At 42.2% G+C, this 20086-nt stretch overlaps 1 protein-coding gene, 1 long non-coding RNA gene and 1 pseudogene across 2 annotated transcripts in view; all 3 read left to right on the top strand.

The window, feature by feature from the left end:
• LOC147253760 (eukaryotic translation initiation factor 3 subunit H) overlaps positions 1 to 20086 on the top strand; it is a 77111-nt gene that overhangs the window by 15579 nt on the left and 41446 nt on the right. The window lies entirely within an intron of this gene.
• LOC147253761 (uncharacterized) lies at positions 539 to 13147 on the top strand. Its single transcript, XR_015118593.1, has 3 exons — positions 539 to 1519; positions 2706 to 2790; positions 6981 to 13147. It is a non-coding gene; the product is annotated as an uncharacterized LOC147253761 (long non-coding RNA).
• On the top strand, positions 17121 to 18143 carry LOC147253762 (uncharacterized; annotated as a pseudogene).

The following is a 20086-nucleotide window of genomic DNA, read 5'->3' on the forward strand; positions in this document are numbered from 1 at the left end:
ACTGTTCAACTGGAGCCTGTAGGGTCTCAGTAGTCAGGAAGTTGAAGATCTGTTTAGAACCTTCCTTGATGCCTCGCTGCCATGTTAGACACCCTCCTGACACACACGAGCACACACACAAACATCCATGTCCTTACATCTTTGTGAGGACTTTCGTTGACGTAATGCATCCCTTAGCCCCTCACCCTAAACCTAACCATCTCAACTGACTGCCTGACCCTAACCTTGACCCTGAACCTAACCAGAACCAAATTCTAACCCCGATCCTAAAACCAAGTCTTGACCTTCAAACGGCCCTTTGAAGATGTGAGGACCGGCTAAAATGTCCTCACTTTCCAAAAATGTTCTCACTGTGTTGGTTAAATACGTATTCTAGTCCTGAATATGTAGCAAGTACAATAACACACACACACTCATAAATGATCTCTAGCCCCAAATTGGAATGGTAGTTCACGATGATGATTTCTTAATACATCAAAAACACCACAAAGCTTAAAGAAAAAACAGATTACTGATGTAAGGAACCAAAATGGGTCATTATATCGGCAACTTGCTGCATATCTGTGTGTTTTCTTGGATTTTTGTGCGTCTGGCATAACACACACTAGGCTAACACACTGAGGACAATAGTGACTTTTAACTAAGTTAAGTAGGCTTTGGGCATCCTTTGCCATCAATGCGGGGGTTGGTCTTAGGTGGGGGATGTGAATGTGCATAGGGTAACAGTCGAATTATACACTTTCCTCCTCCTACCTTCCTCTGCTCAGCTTTTGCATCAAAGCATGTCATGACCTCTGACCTCAGCCCTCAGCTCTTCACCTATCAAGCCTTGTGATTACTTGCACCATGTTAGCACAGCAGCATCCCATCCAATCATGCGGAAGGATGGGAAGGAAAGCAGATGCTGGGATCTGAGGAAAGGGAGAAAATCAGTCTCTAACAGGCCTCTACCACTAATGAGCAACTGTCATAAAATCCACAAGATACACAAGCACCGACGGGGGCTAAAGGTTGTTGGTGTCAGGAAAAGATCTGTGTGTATATCTGCCTGTTTGGGCTAGTGTTATGGCTTGTTGTGTTGTTGACTTTTGATGCTCTGGATTTTTCCATCTGTCACTCTATTTAAATTAATAAGCACTCTGTGATGAGCGCATCACCATGGACCTTTGGGAAATTTAGGGAGTTGCAACTGAATTCCTCTCAGCAAAGCTTTTGATCCAGTGACAAAAGTTTGCAAACCTCAGGTTACTGACAGTATAGAAGAAAAATTCCAAAAGGAAAAATTTTCAAGACATTCGTGCTGTTTATGTGTTTGCACCTATATCTGAAATATCTTTGAAACAAAAAGTTGGAGAAAGCTGCAGGCTCCATTAACTCATTGCTACAGGCTGCTCTGTCTTTGCTTGAAAAATATATTTGCAGGAGGGATTTCATGCCATGCGACATGATTTTATCAACCACATCACAGCCATAGAAAGAGAATTACTCGCAGAAGACAACTGATCACACAGACAAAAATGTGAGAAATGAATTTTATGGACTTCTTTGTGCTGGTGTTGGGGCAGGTTGCCTCGACCTGCCGCAGATGCAGCAGCAGACTGATAACCATTCTGCTGAAGTGTGAATTGGGCTTTGAAACAATCACATTTTGAAGGAGGGTCATCCATTTCAAATATATTACTGAAATCCAACACCACCACTCCTTGTTGTGCAGGCAGGAGTTCTGGAATTGAATAAATACTACAAATATAACCAGATTATCTCAGACTTAATGGGTGTGCATTTCAAGAGAGGTTTTTTTTTTTTTAACTGTGAGACACACCACAGCCTAATTTAGATTAATTGATTGATTGATTCCTCAATGACCACACAGCCTGCATCAACGCTGTCAACCAATAGCAGGCTGGCTAGTTTTGACCAGTCAGATTATCCCTGCTTCTATGCAGGCACGTACTTTAAGGCGTGTCGCGTACGGGCGGGCACTCTTTCAACCAGGTTTATCCAATCCCGCCCTCCAGGGTTATATTAAATGTGGTTCCCTTTATTTATTTGATGATGTTTGGAATAAAATATCAGTTAGTCAATACACTAGTGGTTGTGCTTTTCATTCCATTAGCTACATAAAGTATAACAATAGCTGCATGGCACAGCGCTCATTGTCGGTGTACTGGAGGAGAAAACGACGTCACCTTCATGACTGACTAACTACAATGAAACTAGTGGGGGGAATCTATCTGACAGATCTCTGGTGAGAATGGACCGACCGGATAATCTGATTGGTCAACAGTAACTAGCCTGCTATTGGTTGACGGCGTTGATGCACAAAAAATCTGAGAGCAGAGCAGAGGTCCGCGAGCACAAGTTTCCTGAGCGCAAGAGGAAGAGCTCGAGCTTGAGCGCAGGAAATCTCGTGAGCAGCATTGTAACAGAGTGCGAGCACACAGTTTGAGCACGAGCAGAGCAAATTTGAGGGCGAGAGCAAAGATTTGAGAGACAATATCACAAAATCTGAACGTGAATTCAATCAATAATGCCCCTCAAATCAATATAATATGCTCTTGAATTAAGATGAGGAATAACCTCTGTTCAAACTGAGCATCTCAAATGATTTGATGATGATGATTTTTTTTTCAGTAGGTGATAATTATTTAAATATTTTAATAAACTTAATAAGGTTTGAGCAAACATTTTATGGCCCATTTTAGAGCGCTCACAGCCCATCCATGGTCCTGGCACAGTGGTTGAGAAACCAACTGGTCGTGAACAGTGCGAGTTGAGGAGAGGATGAAGGTAAATAAGTATCAATACAACAGCATGACAGTACCTTTTTATTGAAGTGTACAAGTATTGCAATAATGATAAACAATGGTCAACACTTTGGTGTTCACCCCCACAAAAATGCAATTTTTGGTAAGATATGACTGACAAGCTGTTTTGGCTCCTTGTGTTATGCCTAAACCCATTATTTTAACAACAGAAGATGGCTTTATTTTTTTGCAATAATGCCTCTCAATTATTTCCTTCTACTTGGAGAGGTTTGGTGCCAGTGCCTTTAAAAGAAGTTGTTCCCAATGTGCTGGCTCGACTGCTTTTGGTTTTATTTTCAATCATCATTCATTCTCACTTTGCACCATGCTAGCTTTTTTTTTTTTGTAAGTGGCCTAAATTAGGTTTATGGTCGTGAAACTTTGCAGGAATAGAGAGGAACTCACTCGCTCACTCTCTCACTCGCTCACTCAGTGACAGTCAGTGCTTTGTCACTGCCATATCCAGGGTCTGCATGTGTCGTATACATTTTTGATGAGCTGCGTTTTGATGTGGTTTTCTGTGAAAATGACATAAAATTGTTCAGTATCGATTTTTTTTTTCTTAATCCATATCAGTTGGATCAGGCTTCACATTTACTGCATGGATTGTTTTTATGGCTAATCCTGCAACTCAAACATGTTTCATTGCCCAGATCTGCATGTGTTTTTACATTAGGTCTACAATCAACCAAAGAAATTCTTGGTCGACTGAAACCCTCAACTTTCGACGAAAAATCGACTAATTTTATATATGAAAAATATACTGTGTCAACTATCAGCACAAAACCTGTTGAGGAATATTTAGACAATTGTTTTTGTCATGTTATAATGATTGACCGACACTATCATTTGTCCTGCGCACAGAGCGAGACTGAACGGAGGAGCTCAGCATCGCGGCTGAGACACAAATAGACTTTTAAATTAAAACTTTACTCTTAAGCACAAAAGGCAAGTCCACGGTAAGAATTTGTACAATTAAAACAAAACAATTATTCGACTAAAACATTGAAATATCAATTCTGATATGTTCATATACTCAAAACAGACGGGGCAACCTAAGGTGGACAAGTTAGCTTACCGTTTCTAGGTGATACATCGTGTTTGTCATGGAGCTGTGATATGCAAACTGTTGTTTGCAAACTTTGCATTCGACTTTTTTTCAATTATCTATTTTCATGAAATGCTGCCACGTTGCAGATGTCTTTGACATGGTGGACGAGGACTGACTTTAAATGAAACCGTCAAAATTAAATATACATTCATCAAACCACCAGACATTGGCGTAGTATTCTTCAGTCTTTCTGTCTCTCGCGGGTCGGGGGAGTCCAAAATAGCAAAAACAAGGGGGGTGTTCAAAGATAGATTATCTGTGAAACAGGGGTGCTGTCTGTACTTTCCTCCTGATAAATTAACGTGGCAAAAAATCGACCAATCAGAATTTTGGTCGATCCAGAACGTATTGACTTAACAAATCGACCAGTCGACTGGGAGATTACAGCCCTAGTTTACATCAGGCTTTTTGCTGTGTGCTTGTGTGTTTGCTTGCACAAGTGGTATTAATGTTCTGCGCGTGTGTATGGCTCAATTGCTCCTCCAGTTTTGTAAAGGGAAGATGGCCAAGATCTGGAGCTGTGTGCACGTGCATACACTAGGCTGACTTTCATCAACAGGTGCCAGTGTCGACCTGCACTTGCCCAACAGATTAGACAGTGGAAACCAATGACCAGTAGGAGTGTGAGAAGGGGAGTAATCAAGCGTGCCCAGCAGAATTGGCCTCAGATTTAAAAAAATAAAAGGGAAAATACCTTGGCTTAACCCCAGCCCTCATATCTCCCAAGTCCTTGCATACTCTGTCCTTGTGTCACTGACAAAATGCCCATAAGAGATGTGTAGAGTAGAATTTTAGGCAGTTCTTCTCTGCGCCTTTTTTTTGTAGTAGCCGCACACGTGTAGCATGTTAATCACACGTCGGCCCTGGCGTTTGTTTTTGTTTTGGTACATCAAGTTTTGCAAGGTAGTAATTGAGACCACCACCTCTTTGTCTGTGCTTTACTTATTCAGGGGGTGAAAAAAAATAATATGTGAGGCATTTCAATAATTTTATGATGCCCAGTGCTACACACAGCAATTATTTGACATTAACAATACATCTTTGAGCAAGGGGGTCATTAACACAACTAATCCCACAAAGAGAAGACACTTGACTCCACAGCTTTCCGCTCACTGCCACTGGCTCTTAACAACCTCTGCTTACTGTCAGCATATATTGTGCACTTATTGGAACTGTCTCTGCACTTTGTGTTTTGACAGCATGTGTGGGAGTTTTGGTTTTTCTTGCTTTCATGCTTCATGTTCTGAGATGCACCTGTCTTATTTCATGCAAGTTTACAAAGACTTGCTTTTAATTTTTTATGCACTCACTAACGGCTGTCATAAAATAAAAAACACTAAACAGAAAAAAGTGGTCAGCTGCTCCCCCTCCACAAGCTCATTTCACTGGTTGCATGTGACAGAAAGCCCAGCTTAGAAGTGATGCAATTGGCTGGAAAGAAGTCCCAAGCATCTTTGCAAGTATTATAAATTCTTTAGTTTTATTATGGAGCCTTCTTGTTTTGCTGCAATATGGTATGTTTGAATACTGCTCTGTTTTCAGCTTACATAGTCGGAGACCTTATTTTATTTTGATTCAGCAAATCAAATCTAGCACAGAGCAATAACATGACTTATCACGGAAAAGCAGATGGCAGCCGCTACATAACACAAGACAACCAACCCACAATAGCATTTCAGCTAAAGTCTCCCTCCCCTTTAGTTCCAAACAGAAACATGTCCTGCCCAGCACGTTGGCTGTTTGAATTAGCCACCAGATGAACATCCACCAGGGAGACCAGCGCTACAAGGGTCTATGCCCGCTAGCTAATTAGCTGCTCAGCTCCATCACATTAAACAGCATGTAAATGTCACTCAGGACTAGTTAATGCCGATGTGGTCATTCTTCTTTAAAATCCATTTTAGCGACATGCTGTCTAACCATTGTATCACCAACCGTTTGTTTACTCCTCTGCTCTGCAACACTGGCACTCTGGCAGTCTTCCAACCACTGTAAATCAAATAAGACATTGACATGCCATTCTAGGTGACTGTGGCGAAAGGAGCATTCCAGATAAATCCCCATTTTCTTTATTTTAATAATGCATTAAATGCTAGCGTATTTAAGTGAACTTAAAGCAAAGTCACAAACTGCTAGACTGAAACTACAAATGTCACATACTGTAACTTATCATCTTGAAGTTTGGCTCAGGGTAATTCACAGGCTCATCAAGCACAATTAAACTGCATGTTTGACCTGTATCAAACTCACTATCACCTTGTACCACTTTTGGTTAAAATTTGATATTGAACTCATGTCACTAGAACTCGGCAGCATGAGTAAGTATCCTGAAGCTCGTACAAAATTAGCCTTCTCCCTCTCTCTTCGCTATTGCCCTCCCACCATCCCTCTTTCCCTCTAAAACTCTCTGCAGGTAGGAGAGCTTGCCTCCACCCCTCCCTTTCGCCATTTCCTTTCCCTCTCCTTGGCACTCTGTGAATCTGCCTCCTCATATTCCTACTGTTATTTATTGCTTCTTTTAGCTCATTCTCTCTTCATTCTTTGGAACATTGTCCCCAAATACTCCCGCTACCCTACAATCTTGCTTCTATCCCCACTACAGCCACAGGAGATTCAATTAAGCAATGTGAAACAATGTCAGTGCCCAACCAATGTTCTCTTGGGATAATTATCTGAAATGGTGTGTATATTTGATAAAAAATTGCCAACTTAAAAAGACATTAATACATTTCTCTGTGGCTTTTGGGGAACGGTCATGCCGAGATGGCTTTTAAGAAGTGTGTAATCACTGGATTTGTGTTTCACCTGTCAGACTGAAAGTAACCACATTGAAGAAAGTCACGAAAAATGGATGGATTGATAAGATTAAGTAACATTCAGAATGCAGTTTATAACAAAGTGGCTAAGGTCACTTAAAAAAACATCTATCTTGCATGCATTGCAGTAAGGCAGGAGTAAGTGAAAGTCTGAGATGGGGGGGGGGGGGTCTCCCCTGTCACAAAATTTGGAATAAAGCTCTGCTTGTTATTCTCTCATTTGAATTCAAATTTTTTTTTTTTTAGATTTGTTCATGGATAGGTCAAAGGTCATGCAGCAGGTCAAGCTAATGGAAGGAAGCCTCATCCTCTGCTGAACAACGAAGAAACTACTTCAGAATTGTCTGAGTACATAGAGACGGCATTGAACAGGTTATTGCAGTTCAAAGGCAAACTTTTCACCCCATCTTCAAATGAACATTGGAACCATGAATCTTTTTTTTTCTTCCCTGTGATAGCTACTATTCTTCCCTCTGCATTCCCTGAACGTGTCTGGGGGCCCCCCTGGGGAGACCCACCCAAGACTGAAAATGTCTTCAGTATCTATCAGAAAAAAATACAACATATATGTATGTAGCACACATAATAGCTACTATGTAGCATAAGTAGTTTCTCCCGCAGTCATTTCCTTTGGTTATTCTGCTTGCTCATGCTAAGGTACTAGCTCTTGAGGGTACAGAGCCCCTTTCTGGGCTTGCATTGTGCTTCAAATTGGTCCCTAAGATGGGAAGGAGTTGTCACACTGCTGGCAAATAGTTTTTAAAATAACTTTTTTGCTTTGTGTCATGATGCAGTAATCAGGGGTGTTTTTGCAGACAAAGGAACACTTGGTTTACATATGGCATGGTAATATGTAACAACATTGTAGCTGTTCCAGCCCTAGCAAGGAATTTGATTGGACATGCCATGATACAAACCTGTAGTCATTAACAAGGTTGATGGTGCTGATTGGTAACCTCTCTCCAGGTTTTTTGTTTCAATCAGTCCTGCACTTCCCTGCTCAGCAAAACAGTTAGTCACACAACTTTAGAGGGGAGTGAATATGATTGGGTTGTGGGATAGATGATCCTTTTAATGAGGTGTCTCTGGTTCCCCTAATCCTTTTAAATATAAAAAAGAATACATGTAGCTATTCATTTATTTGAATTGTGTCAGGGTCAGCTGGCCTGTGCTATAATGTTGCTACAGCAATGGAGAGTTTTGGGGAGGTGAAACAGCTTCTGAAAGCCACCCAGGGATGAAAACAACCTGAAGCAAGTTGCCTAATATCGCTCTTACTGCATCTGATGTTGGCTGAGCTGTGCAATGAATTTTCTTGAATTAGTCAAGAGTTTAATTTCTAAGAGAGAAATTCTAGTGGATTTAAATGCTGTGTGCCAGTAAAGGGAAATCTGAATGACAAGAATTCAAGCCACTTTTCTCTGTGTTCGTCTGCCCAGAAGAGGTGGGAATGATGTAGATTTTCTATGTTAGAGGTCACAAATCCAAGTTTGATTCTTAATGTATTTTTAACTTGTTTTCCTAATTTTTCATGGACAGTTTAATTCATGAAGCTCTGTTAACAGCAGCACTGGCTATGCTTGCTTGCTGACGGGCTGCAGGCAGCTAGCCCACTACTCACCGTCTCTTATGTTCTGGTTTGAATGCACACCCCTGAATGATGCAGCATGCCAGCAGAAAGCACCCTCTCTCCATTGTCTGAATCTTCCTTTCAACAAATCTGCAGTACCTTTGGTACCAAAGAAGTACCACATTAGATTGTTGGAATCAACTTGGTGCCAAAGCATCTGTTCTTATGGCAACCATCATAGTGACATCTTTTACTCAAAGGAAATGAGGCATTGATACTGCTTTGACTGTGGCTAGCATGAAAGCTTCAGCATCTGATAGATGATAATTAAAAAAAAAAAAAAATCACCGTTATGGTCCATTCAATAGCCCTTTACGCCAGCAGTGGATTGTCTCCTTTTCTTCAGACTGTGATGGATGGTAGTCAGCATGCATTCCTTTCTATTCTTCAGTTTCTCCTTCTTCATGTTGCTTATTTGATATCTTGGAAAGCAAATATGAAATGGTTGAACCAGACTTCAACAAGACTTGACTTGTACCCGTAACTAGTTCAGCATGCTGTGTATTTGGATTCTAATTGCTGCATCCTGAGTAGAAAACTCCTCATAAGGGGTTGCATTCATTTTGTATATATTGGGTATTTTTGTACAATTCAATGTCCTACATAATTGGAAACACTCGATGTTTTTCCCAAATGTTCAGTGTTTCCTGGAAGAGCTATTGGTTCAGGTTTTTCCCTAGACTATCCAGGTTAATGTAACTGAGTGTGAGTTAGGGATGGGAAATTCACAGCTAAGATATGAGTATAAATAATTTGCAACTACTTTGTAAAAAAAAAAAAAAATCCTTATTTCTCTTTTTAAGAAATGCTTCTTTCAGAAATGCTGCACTTCCATGAAAAATCTTGAATAATGAACATGTGTTGAAGGAAGGTTTTATTTTTACCCTTGAGCACCAAAATAGAATTACTCTGTTGATGCTGACAGTAAAGAGATTACAAAAAATGTAATATATTGCGTTGCCAAACTCTACAGTAAGAGTTCCTACAGTTATAAATAATTCAATATTGCGCGAGGAAAACATTGCAGGTAGACTGCTGCAACAGATGAAAAATAGTAGAAAAACATCCACAAGTAGAACTGTTTGCAAAATCAATACATAAAAAAAAAACAACAACGTAATCTTCTTAAACTAAAGCAACGTAATGGGAGAGAATACACACACACTGAGCTAATTAAGGCCAATTACATCAGCATGTTTCTTCTGGAGGGTCTGCAAGGTTAGTCCTCAATTTTGGAGCTTTAATTGTCATCTGTGGCAGACATTTTCACGGTGGGTTAATTGAAGTCAGGGGGATTAAAACCGCCTCTGCCATGATCTCTCACTCCTTGCTGTAAATACACTATTCATTATGCAGTCGTGTGTGTGTGTGTGTGTGTGTGTGTGTGTGTTTTTGTAAAAGTTGTCCCTCTCCCATTCTGATAAGGTCTTCTTTGGGGTGAGCCCTTCAATAGATCACTCTACCTGCCCCAAATGGGAAATTGATTTCCTCCGTTTTTCCCTGCTCTCCCTCAGTGAGGCTAATTAGAAATCACTTGGCCGACCAATCTTGAGGATATTTGGTGTACTGTTATGTATTAGGATTATAGCGCCTCTTGTCCCCAGTCTCACTTTCCCTTTCCCCATCTTTATAGGCGTTCTTTGTCTCTCTTTCACTGTAGTGTAGATCAGAGACTGGCTGTTAGCAGCGAGGTGTTGCCGTATCTGATTTTGAATGCTCACCCAGCGTTATAAATCAAGACTGTGGGTCCCTCGGGTGCCGTCACCATCTCCATCAGTTCCACTGTTTTATTCATCCACTCCTTCGTCTCATCAAAATTCTTTCCCACATCAAATTTTGTGTGTGCGAGGCGAAAGGTAAAAAGGAGAAAAGGATGTGACATGGATGAGATGAAATGAAGAGCGGGGCTGAGGATGGCTTGAGAGGGGAGCGAAGCTTTGTGGTAGAGTGTTGAGGAGATGACAGACAAAGTTATTGGGGGGAAAACGAGGGCAACCAAGCAAAGATTGAGAGTTAGGGCGGGAGCAAGGAAAGGAAAACCAAAAAAAGATAGACGGCAAAAGTAAATAACTGTGAGAGAGATACTGGGGCAAAGAATCACTTGGCAAGAGACGGAGCAAGATGAGGATGAGTTATGATGAGAGTTGGAGACCGTTTCCTGAGGAGTGGTGAACAAAAAAAAGGAACAAACAGTTAACAACTTGGCAGTTTGGGGCGACAAGTAAATATAGTAGTAGGAAGAAGCCAAAACCATGCAAAAACCTGCTCTTGATTCATTCACGGTGATTCTCGTGCTGAAGAACTCTTGAATACAATACAAGAATAAACAAATACACTTGATTAGAGATTGTTTGTGTCAGTCCTTGTAGCATTTGATTTAATTCACTGTTATTAACACGTCAGCTGCTTGATGCTTAGAAGAGAAGCAAACTAGCAATTTTTAACCGAGAACAAAAAAAACCCACCCCTTTAACACATTTAAAAAAATGTGAAAATCACAACATGGGGAATGACTGCTACAATGGATCTTGCCTGTAGTGGACAGGGGTGTGTATTAAGACTACAAGAAATGCACAAATAAAATCATTTTTAAGGACTGGGAACTTTAATGTTCTTTTTTTAAAACTGTACTTTTACTCTTATCTCAAATTATTTTGGAGCCAAGAATGTACTCCATTGCGTTTGCCATTTACACCTCTTTACAGATGGTCTGAACTACTAAATGCAGGGGTGTCGGGGGGGAGGTCACGTCTGTATCTTTCCTGTCACGTACAACAGCGTTGTAATAGTATCGTTACCCACATGCAGCCTCTCTGCTCACCTCCAATTGATTGATTCACACATACTCAGAAACATGGATGAACTTGTCTCGTGCTCACACTGGAGAATAGCTTCTATTGCAACTCATCCATTTTATTTAACCTGGCCCACTCTGAAAGAGCCACACGTTAACAATTTGCATGCAAGCATACACGTGTCGAAGGTGCACTCCAGTTCCAATGCAAACAAAACTGCAACCCTGCTCAAGTTAAAGAAAAACGTCTGCTACATAAAGAAGTGCCTACAAGTGATTTTTTTTTTGTTATTTTGCACATGCTGACATATATTAAAATGAAACGTGACTTGTACTTTGAGAAATTTATTAACCAGGTACTTTTTCACTTTTGTCAGATAGCAATTTTCACTTTCACTTGAGTTTTTTTTAAAGCAGTATTTGAACTTTTACTTTAGTATAGGTTTCCACTACAACACCCATCACTGAAAGTGCACAGTGCAGTCTAATGATTTGGATAGTTGCCATAGCGCTAGTCCTCACCGCACATAATGGCACATGCACAGGTGCACATGGGTGAACTGATACTATATCATTTTTGTTATAAGTGCACAGTTCCTCCAAAACTACTGTTACTCAGAACATTTGTCTTTCTCTTCTGTTTGTTTATTAGATGTTCCTATGTGTAGTTTTTATTCCTTTTGTTCTGTCTCTCTTTTCTTGGTTTAAATGTTCACAATGAGATATTTTTATGAGCCCACTTTGTATTCAAACCTCTCCTACACTGGATTTTCCTTTGTATTAATTTTTTTCTTTATATTCTTATTTCCATAGTGTGAATAAATAAAACTAAAACATTAGCTATTTTGGGATGTAATTGTATGAACATTTCGTGTCAGAGTTATTGGTATTATTGCTGTTATGTTTATGTGCCTGGATATGTTCGTAAAGTACTGATTCAAACATGGAAGTCTTTAAATTATTGTAGAAAAATAAGCAGCAGTTATATGCTTCTGTCAGCAATATTCCATATCTTTCACTGTCTTACGCACACAAAAACACACTCAAATGATTTGTATTATTTGTATTTATTTATTTCAAGTTTGGGCACATTCGACCAACAGGTACCAAACAAAACAATAAAACTATTTGAACACTTTTCATGCTTTATTGTCAGAATATGTGACAACTCATTCATAGCTTTATCTGAGCTAACGTCAGAGTAATATCTGACATTTAATGTCAACTTTTCCAACTGCCAATCCAGTGGCAGGCTAAAGCTAGTCTTGATGCTTTATAGTAAGGATGCCCCAATGACACCCTGTGGGCCACAATGGGCCGCTGCACTGCTTTTAACAAAGCAAGAAATTATTTTCTCTGTGTTGTTTTTGATCAACCAGCTCTGAATGATCCGCTCCACTCAGTATAGCCAGCAGCAGACACAGCCTGAGGGCTCAGCTACCTGGCTGCAGCATGGAGGCAAGAGATGGACATGAGTCTGAGAAAAATACTCAAAATGAGACAAGCACACAGCAGAAAAACAGCTTATTCAGCAGATCAGCCAAAGAGACTACTCAGGAGGTGTCCTGGTACATTTTGAAACAACTGCAGCCCAACACACATGTAGTTACCTGCCATAAATGGAGCAAATACTTCCACTCGCAGATCAGATCCATTGTATCTAATATACACCCAGACAGAGGCAACCATGAATCACAATCTGAAAGGAAGAAAATCTAAAAGCCCACTATGATCGATCCACTTCATATATAAGTGAAGTGAAGCTTAAGCTAATGTCTGTCTTTGTATCAGTGGAATTCAGCTTATGACAGGCAGGAATGAGGATAAACTTATAAGTCTGATAGCGTTTTTTTCTACATTCTACTGTTTTATATTTAGGGCCTGAGCCAGTCCCTGGCGAAGACCCTATTATTCTTTTTGTTCTTTGACTATGCACGGTGGTGACTATAATATGCCTGATGAATATGAAATGCACAGGATAAAATAAATAATGTGAAAATAAAAAAAATTTGTGTGTGAGGATGTATATGTATGTAACTCCCAGTCAAAAATATGTACACAATTCAATAGTTTTTCTTTTTTTTTTACTACTTTCTACATTGTAGATATATACTGAAGACATCAAATATTTGTAGCAATATATATGAAATTATTTAGTAAAGAAAAAATTGTTAAATAATTGTAAATGTGTTTTTATATTTTAGATTCCTCAAAGGGGCCACCCTTTGCTTTGTAGACAGCGCTGCAAACCCTTGGTCCTCTCTCAACGAGCTTCATCAAGCATGATGTCACCTGAAATAGTTTTAACTTCACAGGCTTGCCTTGTCAGGGTTCATTTGTGGAATTTCTTACCTTCTTAATATTGTGCAGTTATGTTGTGCAGAAGTCCAGTCTGTACACAGCTGACAGCCCTATTTGACAAGTGTTAGAATTCCTATTTTGACAAGAACCAGTCAGCTTAGTAAAGAGAAACAACAGTCCATCATCACTTTTTAGAACTGAAGGTCTGTCAGTCCAGAAAATGGCAAAAACTTTGAAAGTGTGCAAAGTTTGCAGTTGCAAAAACCATCAAGCGCTACGTTGAAACTGGCTCACCTGAGGAGCTCCCTGGAAAGGAAGACCAAGAGTCCCCTCTGTTAATGAGGATAAGTGGATGGTCTCCACATGCATGGTTCCCACCGTGAGCATGGAGGAGAAGGTGTGATGGTGTGTGATGCTTTGCTGGTGACACTGAGCCACCATGGCTACCACAGCATCCTGCAGCAACATGCCATCCCATCCGCTTTGTGTTTAGTTGGTTTTCATCAGGATGATGACCCCAAACACACCTCCAGGCTGTGTAAGTGGCTGTTTGACAAAGAAGGAGAGTGATGAAATGCTGTGCCAGATGACCTGGCCTCCACAGTCACCTGACCTAAACCCATCCAGATGGTTTGGGATGAGATGAACCACAGAGTGAAGGCAAAAGGGCCAACAAGTGCTCAGCATCTCTGGAACTCCTTCAAGACTGTTGGAAAACCATTTCAGGTGACGACCTCATGAAGCTCATTGAGAGAATGCCAAGATAAGATAAGATAAACGTCTAATCGTCCCACAGTGGGGAAATTTACATTGTTACAGCAGCAAGAACAAAGGAGAATTTAACATAAATAGTATTTGAGGATAAGTAGAAGAAGAAGAAGAATATAAGAAGATAAATATAAGGGATAGTGCAAATGTACAAAAAAAGTGTGCAAATGTGTAAAAATAAAAAATATATAAGAGTAATACACAAAGTAAAAGAGGAAGAAGTATGTACAGCCTGAAATATATGTGTATGTACAGTGATATTGCACAATGAAAAAAGTCCTGGTGGGTATGTGGTCTGTTGGTTCTACAGCTGCTGGTTGTAAAGTCTGACAGCTGCAGGAAGGAAGGACCTGCGATATCGCTCCTTCACACACTTTGGGTGAAGGAGCCTGTTGCTGAAGGAGCTCCTCAGTGCTGTTAGAACGTCCTGCATGGGGTGGGAGTCACTGTCCAACATGGATGACAGCTTAGCCATCATTCCTCTCTCTCCTACCACCCCCACTGAGTCCAGGGGGCATCCCAGGACAGAGCAGGCCTTCTTGACCAGTTTGTCAAGCCTCTTCCTGTCAGCAGTCGAGATGCTGCTCCCCCAGCAGACCACTCCATAAAAGATGGCTGATGCCACCACAGTGTCATAAAAGGTCTTCAGGAGTGCCCCCTGCACCCCAAAAGACCTCAGCCTCCTGAGCAGATAGAGTCTGCTCTGTCCTTTCTTACAGAGTGCGGTTGTGTTTGTTGTCCAGTCCAGTTTATTGTTGAGGTGAAAACCAAGGTACTTATAAGATGTCACCATCTCAATGTCTGTCCCCTGAATGTTCACCAGTGTTGAAGGGCAGGGTGCACGTCTGCGGGAATCCACCACCAGTTCTTTAGTTTTCCCCACGTTGATCTGGAGGCGGTTCCACTGGCACCAGTCCACCAAGTCCTGCGTCAGTCCTCTGTACTCTCTTTCGTCCCCATCTGTTATGAGTCCAATGATAGCAGAGTCATCAGAGAACTTCTGCAGGTGATAGGTGGGTGTGTTGTAGGAGAAGTCTGCAGTGTAGAGGGTGAAGAGGAACGGAGCCAGGACCGTACCCTGCGGGGCCCCCGTGCAGATGACCGTGTCAGACACACAGTCCCTGGTCCTCACGTACTGTGGACGGTTGGTGAGGTAGTCCAGAATCCAGTGTGTAAGGTGATGGTTCACCCCAGTGTGCTCCAGCTTGTCCCTCAGGAGTGCAGGCTGTATGGTGTTGAAAGCACTGGAGAAGTCAAAAAACATGACTCCCAGTGCTCCCAGGTTTCTCCAGGTGAGAGAGAGCCCAGTGCTGGAGGAAGATGACAGCGTCGTCCACTCCGATTCCCGGATGGTAGGCAAACTGGAGCAGATCCAGTGACGGACCCACCAGGGGGCGGAAGTAGCCAAGGACTAGTGGCTCCAGGGTCTTCATAAGGTGGGATGTTGGTGCCACCGGCCTGAAGCTGTTTAAGTCGGGTGCGGAGTCTTGGGTACCGGAACCACGCATGACACCTTCCACAGCTGTGGCACTCTCCCCAACTTCAGACTCAGGTTGAACATGTGTTCAGTAATCCCACACAGCTGGTCTGCGCAGGACTTGAGGAGTCTGGAGCTGATGCCGTCTGGGCCTGCAGCCTTCTTTGCCTTCATCTTCTTGAGCTGGCTTCTCACCTGGTTCGTTGTGAGGGACAAGTTAGAGCAGGGCGCCTGTGTACTGGAGAGTGTGGGGGTGTGTGCTGGATTGATGGGATGAGCAGTGGGGGCGGCTTTGGGCTGAGTGTTGCAGTGGGGGAGGGGCTGCCTGAAGTAGCTTGAAGAGGAGGAGAAGGAACAGCTGGGGAGGGGAGCTGCAGCATGGAGGTCTGGGTCGGCGGAGGGGCAGACGACTGATCAAATCTTTTGAAGAATATGTTCAGGTCGTTCACCCACTTTTGATCCCCTGCAGCTTGGGAGTCTGATACCTTGAGTCCAGAGATGGTTTTCAGGCCTCTCCAGATTCCACTGACATTCCTAGAGTGTGCAAAGCAATAATCAAAGCAAAGGGTGGCGATTTTGAAGAATCTAAAATATATGTATTTTGAGATTTTTAACACTCTTTAGTTTACTACATAATTCCATATGTGTTCATTCATAGTTTTGATACCTGCTGTAAGAATCTACAATGTAAATAGTTACACACACGAACATTTATATACTTATATGTATATGTGTATATATGTATATATATATATCTGTGTATGTATATATATTTATGCATATATTTGTGTGTGTGTATATACTGTATCTATATGTATATATGTGTGTATGTATATACAGTATATGTGTATGTACAGTATATGTGTGTGTGTGTGTGTGTGTGCGCTTGTGCATAGCAGTGAAGATAAGTAAGCATGTGGGTCAATACACGAACGGGGCTCAGAAAGGAATTGGTACTTATACCTGAGGAGCCAAGTGACAGCTACTGGTTGACAGAGCAGTCGCCCGTGACTATAAGAGCAGACAGACCAACCTGTGTTCTGCCTGGATTGATTACAGGAAAGCCTATGACTCAGTGCCACACACATCGATACTAGAATGTCTGGAACTGTACAACATCAACAGTAAACTGGGAACCTTCATCAGAAATTTGATGGGGAATGTGGAAGACGAACCTCAAGGCCAACTCAAAGCCAATAGCCCAAGTTATTACCAAAAGCAGCATATACCAGGGGGTCACTGTCACTGCTACTGTTCTGTGTAGCCCTGAACCCCCTCAATCAGGTCATCACAAGGAGTGGTTATGGATACTGATTCTGAAGTGTGGCAACAATCAGCCACCTCCTTTACATGAATGATATCAAGCTGTATGCCAGGAATGAGCAAGAATTTGACTCACTGATCCACACTACCAGATCTACAGCAGTGACATAGGGATGTCATTCAGATTGGACAAACGTGGCCGGATGGTATCAAGGAGAGGCAAGATAATAAGAACTAAAGTGGTCGACCTACTAGAAGGAAATATAAGTGACATCCACAGCAGCTACAAGTACCTTGGAATCCCACAGGTTAATGGAAAGCAAAAGGAGGCAGCAAGGAAGTCAGCCACTGCCAAATACCTCCAGAGAGTAAGACAAATACTGAGATGTCAGCTGAACAGTAATAACAAGTTCGAAGTCATCAACATGCACACACTGCCAGTCATCAAGCCATGGACATCAAAACTAGAAAGCTCCTCACCATGCACAGAGGGTTCCACCCCAAGTCCAACATCCTGAGGCTGTATGCTAAGCAGAAAGCGGGAGGAGGAGGACGAGGACTAGTGAGCATCAGAGCCACTGTCCAGGATGAAACATTGAAAATCAAAGAGTACATCAAGAAGATGGCCCCTCAGGATGAGCTGCTCAGTTAATGCCTCAGATAGCTGAAAACCAATGAGAGTGAGGAGGGAGAGGTGCAGATGTGGACAGTCAAGCCCCTGCACGCTATGTACAACCACCAGATTGAGGAAGTGGCTGATATCAAGAAGACCTACCAATGGCTGGAACATGCTGGACTGACAGACAGGATAGAGGCACTGATCATGGCAGCACAAGAGCAGGCCCTAAGTCCAACAGCCATAGAAGCCAATGTCTACCACACCAGATCAGACCCAAGGTGCAGACTGTGTAAGGATGCACCTGAGACAGTCCAACACATAGTAGCGGGTGTAAGATGCTAGCCGCAAAAGCGTACATGGAGAAGCACAACCAAGTGGAGGGGATAGTGTACAGAAACATCTGTACCCAGTGTGGACTAGAAGTACCCAAATACCAATGGGACATTGCACCAAAAGTGGTTGAGAACAACAGGGCTAAGGTGCTGTGGGACTTCAGCTTCCAGACTGAGAAACAGCTATTGGCAAACCAACAGGACATAGTTGTGGTAGAAAAATAGCAGAAGAGGGCAGTGGTGATACCAGCTGATGCCAACATCAGGAAGAAGGAACACGAGAAGGTTGAAGAGTACCAGGGGTTGAAAGAACAGCTAGAACGGATGTGGAAGGTCAAGGCTGACATGGCCCCCATGGTAGTAGGAGCTCTCCGGGTGGTGACCGCCCAAACTGGGAAAGTGGCTCCAACAGTCCTATGAATAGCTAAGATACTGCGTAGAACCCTCAAGCTCCCAGGTCTCTGGTAAAGGACCTGAGATAGAGGATGACACACAACCACCTTCCAAGGGTGAGAGGGACTTTTTTATGTAAAAGGGGACCTCTACTGTACAGCTTAATCTGAGCAGTACTGTGAGTTCGCTCATGGTTCCACACCTGCCCTTAATGACAATTACGAGCTTCCCAAATCAGTTCTGTACAGATTGAAGTGGCTTGGGCTGTATAAAGCATGTCTAAACACACGGGACCACAAGCTTGTATTGCTGTAGGCTGATGTTCCTGTTCTTCTGTTTTTTTGTTTGGTGAGGGAGAGGGGACCATGCCATTAATAGAGGCAGTGTCACTTACTGAGAATGAAAAGAAAGGAACAAATGTATGCATTGTGAAAGCTGAGGCTACAGTGGACCAAATAATGTTTCATTTAGATTTATTGATCCGCTAAGTACTCTATCAGTTTCTCCACAATTCACCTCCAGCTTTGTCGCGATACAGGTGGTCTTAAGTGATGTAACTGCATTGTACACATAAAGACAGCGCATCTAGTTCGCTTATCAGGATATCTTTACATACCTAATGTGTGCTGAAAACAGACAGAAGGACAGACACATTTTGTCCAGTGTTTAGTCGTTTGAGTCCTTCTTTATGTGAGTCCACCTGGAATATGGAGGACACACATGACTGCAGTGACTGCATAGATAGTGACGCAACTGTGTGGTAGAACCCTATGCACACACAATTGTTGTGTAGTTGCATTCGCTTGTAAACGTGGTGACGTGAGCACTGACAAGAAAATCAAGTGGAACTTTTTGTCCTTTTCAAAAAGAGATATCAGAATATGCACAAGTCAGACCAACATGCATAGACCATTCTTCTTCCACATCAGCTTCCCTTCCTAAATCCAAAGCTGTCTGACAAGCGGCACTGTCAAATGGGCATATGGTGAACTAGTCAGTGTGTTATGCACACAGAGCAACAGCTTCACTATGCTATTTCTCTTTCTTGTGCGTCAGAGCATCACTGAGTGTGTTTTGTGCCTGCTTGTGGCCTGGTGCTTGTGTTTGAATGTGCGCGCACGTGTAAGGCAGGCAGGCAGTTCTCCGCAGGGCTTGCTTAACTAAGATTAATTGCACCTAATCCACTGTGCCAGGTGGAACATGGACCGCGGTGGATGCACTCACACAAACACACAGAGGCACTCACAAATAGGCACACAGATCCCATTATAGCCTTGCTGCTGAAAATTAGCCTTGTGCCTCTCTTGACACCCCGTAGAAGACCACAACTCGATACCGCCATTTACTTCTCGACAACTCGCACATTTATCACTGTTCCCTTCTTCCGACAGATGAACGTGTGGATGGACCAAATAGCGTGCCTAAAGGACAAGTTATGTGTTCTCTAATCAGCACCCGCCTGACCTTGAGAATGCATTGATAGAACACGTTTGTCCTCTTTTTCTTTGTAGAGAGGGCAAACACTTGGTTGAAACTGAGGTACAGCATGTCAGGATCAAATAGATGAATTGCTGGGACAGCAACTCCTCCGGTGTCACTGTGCAGATGTTGTTCAAAATTACCTGCATATCACCACACTCATCCAACATAAAAATACACTCACAAGTCGAAGTTGAAGATTTGACCCATAATTTACAAAGCACTACCAACAAAGAACATTAAATACATGGATTTCTACCGCTACACTTGTGCACATTTGTGTGCAAACACTGTTT

The sequence above is a fragment of the Aulostomus chinensis genome, chromosome 11 (genome assembly GCF_037954235.1).
Source record: "Aulostomus chinensis isolate RoL2024-O1b breed Wild chromosome 11, RoL_Achi_v1.0, whole genome shotgun sequence".
Classification (NCBI taxonomy): Eukaryota; Metazoa; Chordata; class Actinopteri; order Syngnathiformes; family Aulostomidae; genus Aulostomus; species Aulostomus chinensis.